Source organism: Muntiacus reevesi, chromosome 10 (assembly GCF_963930625.1).
Source record: "Muntiacus reevesi chromosome 10, mMunRee1.1, whole genome shotgun sequence".
Classification (NCBI taxonomy): Eukaryota; Metazoa; Chordata; class Mammalia; order Artiodactyla; family Cervidae; genus Muntiacus; species Muntiacus reevesi.
In genome coordinates, this window is record NC_089258.1 from 42,498,421 (window position 1) to 42,506,194 (window position 7,774).

General features: G+C 55.7%; 1 long non-coding RNA gene across 1 annotated transcript; it reads left to right on the forward strand.

Moving 5' to 3' along the window:
• Positions 1 to 1,859: 1,859 nt before the first annotated feature.
• LOC136176657 (uncharacterized) lies at positions 1,860 to 7,487 on the forward strand. Its single transcript, XR_010664608.1, has 3 exons — positions 1,860 to 2,021; positions 6,355 to 6,581; positions 6,788 to 7,487. It is a non-coding gene; the product is annotated as an uncharacterized lncRNA (long non-coding RNA).
• The last annotated feature ends 287 nt before the right edge of the window (positions 7,488 to 7,774 follow it).

Here is a 7,774-nt window from a genome sequence, read left to right on the forward strand (position 1 = left end):
GTCCCTACCGCCTGCTTTCCGAACACCCCCAGCTTTTCATCAAACTCTCTGGGAGCTGAGCTGGCCAGTCACCTGAGCCCTGGACACGGAGTCACTATTCTACCTAAACACCAGCCCGTGTGAGGTACAGATTGCAGCCTGGCTCCCCCTCACAGCGCTGCGACGATCAGAAATCAATCACGGAGAGGGCAGGAACGCTCCAGGCCTTAGAGGCAAGTGAACATTCTCGATAGGAATGTGGGCCTCCAAATTCACTGTTTATCAGACCCCGAGGTCTGATTGAAAAAAAGAAAACAAAAAGACGAAAATAAGGCACAGCAGGACGCCTCAGTCCTAATTATCACAGAGGCTTAGCCTTATGAGTGTAAATTGTAAATCACGCCAAGTGTAGCCCAAATAATCAGCCATGGAATTTTACATAATAGACTCAGAATCCAGCAACATCCATTATTTTGACTAATTTTAAAAATCCATTAGGTCTAAGACACATGAGGCTAAAAATACTGGCTCCCCCAGAGCAACCCCGGTCAGCTGGGGAGGCGGCCGTGGGGACCCGATTCCTGCAGGGTGCCCCATATCATGTCCCCTCATCTCCCAGCAGCCGTGGTCCTGCGGGAGGGCTGCCCCCAGTCACCCTCGCCCGCCCTCACCCGTCCTGAAGGGTCCTCCCCACCATGATCCCGTCCCGAGGGTTCCTCCCGGCCCTCACCCCGTCCCGAGGGGTCCTCCCGGCCCTCACCCCGTCCCGAGGGGTCCTCCCGGCCCTCACCCCGTCCCGAGGGTCCTCCCCACCATGATCCCATCCCGAGGGGTCCTCCCCACCATGATCCCGTCCCGAGGGGTCCTCCCCGCCCTCACCCCGTCCCGAGGGGTCCTCTCCGCCCTCACCCCGTCCCGAGGGTCCTGCAGTGACTTGGAGGCAGGCCGAGCGGCGCGCGCCCGCGGCCCTGTGTCAGCTCCTCGCTGCAGAGCCTTGTGAGGTCCGCATCCTTCCCGCACCCAGGGCAGCCGGGTCAGGACTGGGATGCGAAGATCGGCCGATGCTCCGGACGCTGCGGCCACTGCATGGGCCTGAGGCGGGTGCGGGCCGAGAGCGTGAAAACCCCGGTGCCCCCCGGTCTCGGAGCAGCGCCCCGCCCGGCGGCCGCACGCTCACCACGGGCTGTGACGCCTCCTTGGGAGCGTTGGCCAAGGCCCTGCTGAGACCCCAGACCCGGGCCTCTCCGCCCCTTGGTGATGGAGGGGTGGGCGGCTAGTGCGGATGCCAGGTGTGACCCCGAAGGCCTCACCCCCCTGGAGGTCCGGGCGCGGACCCTGCGGGATTCCAGCAGGGACAGGGTCCCTGAGGGTCCTGGAGGCCGCTAACCAGGGCAGAGGGTGAGCCTGGTCTCAGCAGCGCAGCAGGACCTGGCAGACAAACCCTGGGACCCCGGACCCCCCCCATCCCCCACACCCCGCAGCCCCGCCCCGGGGAGAAACCAGCAACCGAGGGGGCAGCATCGCAGAGGGGCCAAGCTTCCCAGCCCTGGCAGGACAAGGGCTGAGGAGGGACACTTGGAAGAGACACGGACGGCTGTCCCCGAGGTGGGGAGGCGCCTCTCTGCCCCCGAGCCTGCGCCAGAAGCGGGAGGATCCCCGCGCTTCTCAGACCTGCGGCCCCGGCGATGGAGGCAAGCGGTCCTGGGGGCCCCCGCGGACTCCCCGTGAAAGCCCCAAGGCTGGGTCTCAGCGGTGCCAGGCGACAAGGAACAGAAAATACCTTTCATATTCACAGATCGTCTAAACTATAATTTATATTCCAGTCACACCCCGGAGGGGGAAATGAATAAACAGGAACCTTGAGGACGTTGGCAGGGAATTGCAGGCATACGCACCAGGGAATGTTTTTGAAAACAAAATGCTTATATTATCACATGTTAAATTATTTCAGAGAGTTGGAACGTGGTGCCTCTTGCTTCCAGGGTCCTGGAACGTTCCCTTTCCTCCCTCTGAGCAGAATAAAAGCAGCTTCTCCAAAAGAGGTAAGTGCCGCTCGCGGGAAATGAGCAGCCCACGTGGCTGCCGGCCCGCGCACTGTCACCAGCTTCTCAGGGCTCAGGGTACCCTCGCCACTGCGCCGCATCCTGCCTCAGGCTGCGTGGAGGCCGCAGGTGGGGGCTGACGGAGCCGCGGTTCCCGCCCACGGGACTCTGAGAGCCGGGGCGGCAGGCCGCTCAGCCCTTGTCACTTCAGTCTCTCCATCGCTGCCGTTTCCTGAGCCCCAGGTGGACACGAGCCCTGGAGGTCACTCTGAGCCGGCCTGCAGGTTGGAAACAGCGGTGACCTGCCCCTCTGCTGGGTTAGGAGCGGGGCCCAGAGTGGACGTCACCCCCGGGGGCCCGGCCTGCACCAATGTCTCCCCTTCTTTGGGGCAGGGCTGGGGCTGACCTCCACCTGCCTCTGTCTGCGAGCCCCCGGAGTCAGGAGGGTGAAGGTCTGTGACGAGGCAGCCCCTGGTGGGGAAGGGTGGCTGTCTGAACAGCCCTGGGCCGCCCGCCCCGGGCCCCACTGTCCCCCGACGGGCCGCCTCCCTGTCTCTGTGGGCTCACCCCAGACCCACTTGCCCACGGGGAGCGCCCCCTCTCTCGTAGCGTCTGTGGCTGCTTGAGACCACGAGCCGCCTCTTCCCCAGGACTGGTCTTGGCCTTAAGCTCTGATGTGTCAAACTCCTCTGGTTTTTGTTTTCTTTTCAGATTGAATTTTTTATTGATAGTTTGGGGATCATTGTTTTAGATTTACAACCTGTTACTGGCCATAGCACAGATTTTTCAGTAGCTGATTTACAATATTGTGTTAATTTCTGCTGCACAGTAAAGTGATTTGTAAATATGTATATATATGGTGGTGGTTTAGGCGATAAGTCGGGTCTGACTCTTGCACCCCCATGGGCTCTAACCTGCCAGGCTCCTCTGTCCACGGGAGTCTCCTGACAAGAATACTGGAGTGGGTTGCCATTTCCTCCTCCAGGGGATCTTCCCGACCCAGGGACTGAACCCCGGTCTCCTGCACTGCAGGCAGATTCTTTAACAACTGAGCTACAAGGGAAGCCCATGTGTATATATGTGCACATATTCTTTCTCACATTCTTTTCTGGGATGGTTTGTCACAGGAGTTGAGCCCAGTTCCCTGAGCTACACTGTAGGACCGTGTTGCCTGTCCATCCCGCGTGTAATGGTTTGCTCTGCTAATTCCAAATTCCCAGTCCTTTCTCCCCCACCCCCTGAACCTCTCTGGTTTGGACTTGATGCCGGGGACCCCTCTTCCTCTGGAGGGGCCCCCTGAGGCAGACACCCTGGGGGAGGGTTGCCTGAAGCTGGAAGTCACGAATTCTGGGTTCACCAATGTTAGCTGCCTTTAGATAAGTCTCCAGACTGCGTATTTCGGTTTCACAGATTTCTCTTTTTTATGATAATAACCAGATCAAAATTTTCCTTAAAGATTACAGGAGATGGCATGTCTGAAGCAAGTGTAAGTAGTGAATGCTGTGCGGGAGTTAAGTTATAATTAGTACTAGGAAGAGACCACGTGAAGGGGGTGCCCGCAGGTTTGGTGGGTGAGGGTCTCCATGGTCTCCTGGGATCGGGTGAAGGGGGGTGCCCGCAGGTTTGGTGGGTGAGGGTCTTCATGATCTCCTGGGATTGGGTGAAGGGGGTGCCCGCAGGTTTGGTGGGTGAGGGTCTCCATGATCTCCTGGGATTGGGTGAAAGGGGGTGCCCACAGGTTTGGTGGGTGAGGGTCTCCGTGGTCTCCTGGGATCGGGTGAAGGGGGGTGCCCGCAGGTTTGGTGGGTGAGGGTCTCCATGATCTCCTGGGATTGGGTGAAGGGGGGTGCCCACAGGTTTGGTGGGTGAGGGTCTCCGTGGTCTCCTGAGATCAGGTGAAGGGGGTGCCCGCAGGTTTGGTGGGTGAGGGTCTCCGTGGTCTCCTGAGATCAGGTGAAGGGGGTGCCCGCAGGTTTGGTGGGTGAGGGTCTCCGTGGTCTCCTGAGATCAGGTGAAGGGGGTGCCCGCAGGTTTGGTGGGTGAGGGTCTCCGTGGTCTCCTGGGATCGGGTGAAGGGGGTGCCCGCAGGTTTGGTGGGTGAGGGTCTCCATGATCTCCTGGGCTTGGGTGAAGGGGGTGCCCGCAGGTTTGGTGGGTGAGGGTCTCCGTGGTCTCCTGGGATCAGGTGAAGGGGGTGCCCGCAGGTTTGGGGGGTGAGGGTCTCCATGATCTCCTGGGATCGGGTGAAGGGGGTGCCCGCAAGTTTGGTGGGTGAGGGTCTCCGTGGTCTCCTGAGATCAGGTGAAGGGGGTGCCCGCAGGTTTGGTGGGTGAGGGTCTCCATGGTCTCCTGAGATCAGGTGAGGGGGGTGCCCGCAGGTTTGGTGGGTGAGGGTCTCCATGATCTCCTGGGATTGGGTGAAGGGGGTGCCCGCAGGTTTGGTGGGTGAGGGTCTCCATGGTCTCCTGAGATCGGGTGAAGGGGGGTGCCCGCAGGTTTGGTGGGTGAGGGTCTCCATGATCTCCTGGGATTGGGTGAAGGGGGTGCCCGCAGGTTTGGTGGGTGAGGGTCTCCGTGGTCTCCTGAGATCAGGTGAAGGGGGTGCCCGCAGGTTTGGTGGGTGAGGGTCTCCGTGGTCTCCTGGGATCAGGTAGGTCCCTAGCCCTCCCCTTAGCCTCAGAGCCCGAGCAGGACTCCCAGGAGCCTGAAGGTCCCGTGTCGGCTGCTCAGACAGCAGCATGTTGGGAGGAAACTGGGGCCTGAAGCCCCTTCCATGTTCCCATCCCAGTAATGATGTTTAATGACTGAGAGGCAGCAAAATAAAATCTGCAACTGAATTTAGTAATTGTTTCCCACTTGGGGTAACAAGGCCACCTGTTAGGAGTGTTTCATTTCCTGTCCGTGTTGAGCTCCACGGTTCGGAAAGAGTATGAAGAGATTCTTGTTCAGGCTGCTGTTACCCTACAGGAATCAGGAAATTAATTAAAATCTAAACGCAAACTCTATCCTATTGAATGTAATGAGTTTACTATAGGAAAACTCATTTTTATGCATTTTTTGTCAACTGTTCTTTTTCAGATACTTTCTGTTAAACATTAACGGTCATCACACTTTCAAAATACTATAATTAAAATCTCTGTATCACCAAATTCATATTTTTTAAAATCAGCCAAACTACATGATCTTAAGGATTGAGACAGTCAGTTTTTCAGGAGATTACTTGTCTTTCTGGAAAGGAGATAATGAGGGAATTTCTAAGAGCAAAGCTATTTTTTAAAATTTGTCTTTACTTATTTGAGAAACAGTTGCCTCACATTATAGGTAATCATAAGGAAGCAGAATTCCGAGGAGCCTAGTGTCAGAGAGATGTAGAAACTTTCAGCCATGAGACTTGGGGATAAAAATGACACAAATGAGCAGAGTCAGGTAACAGGAAGGATTCTCTAAATCAATGATTCAAAACACCCCGTGGATATCAGGGTCAGATCCGGCTGACTCAGGGCGGGCGGGCGTGCCTTCATCCTTCTCAGAACTGTCGTTTCTCTGGTGCTGAGGAGAAAACCAGTGTTCCCACCCTCGACGTGGTTCATCAGCTCAGAAACCTCCTGTGTGTGGCAAGTAAGCGGCCCTCAGCCCCTCAGACAGAGGCTCATCGCTGTCCTCCCCACCGTGTCCGGAGTGGGTGCTGACCCCCGAGGCCCCCGGTCAGGCTTCTGGACCCGTGGTGTCATCCTCAGGCTGGGCGTTCAGGGCCGGGGCAGCAGCTCCCCGTTTCTTTGGGGTCCTCTCTCCCCATTTCTTTGGGGTCCTCTCTCCTCATTTCTTTGGGGTCCTCTCTCCCCATTTCTTTGGGGTCCTCTCTCCTCATTTCTTTGGGGTCCTCTCTCCCCGTTTCTTTGGGGTCCTCTCTCCCCATTTGTTTGGGGTCCTCTCTCCCCGTTTCTTTGGGTTCCTCTCTCCCCGTTTCTTTGGGGTCCTCTCTCCCCGTTTTTTGGGGTCCTCTCTCCCCGTTTCTTTGGGGTCTTCTCTCCTGACACCCTGCTGTGTCCTCGGGTCACCCCACAGCCTGGGCCACCTGCCACTCAGCAGAGGCTCAGACTGAAAATGAGGGTGAATCCTTAATTTTTGAAGACGTAGGTCTCAGGTCAGGTCACACAGTAAGTAGACCGCCCTCTCTCCATCCCTCCCTCCTTCCATTTTCCGTCAACACAGCACCCCACCCCGTCCTAGCCACTTGGAAAGGCCTTTGCACTCACTTGTGCAAAAGTGAAGCCTCCATGACCGAGGTGGTCGTACAGTCACCATCTGGAGCCCCGTTTCCCCCTGTGAACAGGCGAGTTTCTGTGACAGGAGGCGAGCCCTCCGTGCTTACTAGAAGCGGCTCTGCGCTCGTCCTCCCGGGGCAGAGGAGAGATGCCGGAGGAGTGTTTCAGTGCACCCCGGGGCAAACCCACATCCTCCCCGAGAGCCCAGGCTGTGGCCACTTCCAGAGGCGACTTTGGGAGGCGACCTGCCAGTGGTTGGGCCTGGAAGACCAGAGACAATATGCGATATTTTAAGGTGAGCTTGTCAACTTTGACCCAAATGTGTACAAAGTATAGAATCAATGTACAAGAGAATTTGTTGGAATTGACCACTTAAAAAAGGTTGAAAAGGAATTCTGGAAATGCAGTCCCTGCTGACTCATTTTGATAAAGATTAGAAATGGGTCCCCTGACTTTGAAGAGACTGATGCCTGCTTTTTCTCTTTCTGCCTGCATAACCAGTGACCGGCTTCTGCACAGGAGGCAATGGAAGTAGGCACTGACTCCTTTTAGACACAGGCTGCCCTGCCTGGGGGATCGATCATCAATCCAAAGGAGATCAATTAATCAGCAAGAAGACGCGCACTTGTCGTCAAGTGCTTAAAATATTGAATATACCTGTGTTGCCTTCAAAGTGAGCTTATGGGGATCACAGTGAAGAATTCTCAGTTCAGTTCAGTCGCTCAGTCGTGTCCGACTCTTTGTGATCCCATGGACTGCAGCACGCCAGGCCTCCCTGTCCATCACCAACTCCCGGAGCTTACTCAAACTCATGTCCATCAAGTTGGTGATGCCAACCAACCATCTCATTCTCTGTCGTCCCCTTCGCCTCCTGCCTTCAATCTTTCCCAGCATCATGGAATTCTAATCCAGTACTATTTTAGTTCAGAAGGTGAAAGCAGAAATTTGGGATTGGGAAAAACATTTCTCTAGGTTAATCACTTATATGAAAACTTTAATCAAATAATGTATACATTTTAACAAAATGTCTCTATGTTCTGTTTGTTATATATGTATTAAAATGCAGCAGATATTTAGTTCATATTTTGTAAGTCTGTTATTTTTAATTTCAGATTTTCAGTCATTTCTTTTTGCTATTTTGTACACTTGACATATTGGGAATAATAATTAAAATAGTCCTTCCCACGGGCAGTCTGGGCCGTGGAGCAGCCAATGCCAAGACTGGTGGGAAGTGTGGGTGATCCTGGGGGTGTGGGGAGCCTGAGGGCCAAGCCTGGGCCAGCAGGAGGGGCAGGCGTGAGCACAGGACCGCTCTCCTCCGTCCTTCACTCTGTGTTACTTCCCTTGGGCTCCACGGCGGAGCCTGCACTTTCCTCTTCCTAGAGGCAGTGATACTCGCAGGACGCATAGAAGGAAGCATTCTGGCCGCTCTCACGGCTTCCTCAAAGGCAGCTTGGCTACTCGGGTACAGACCATTCCTCTGATTTT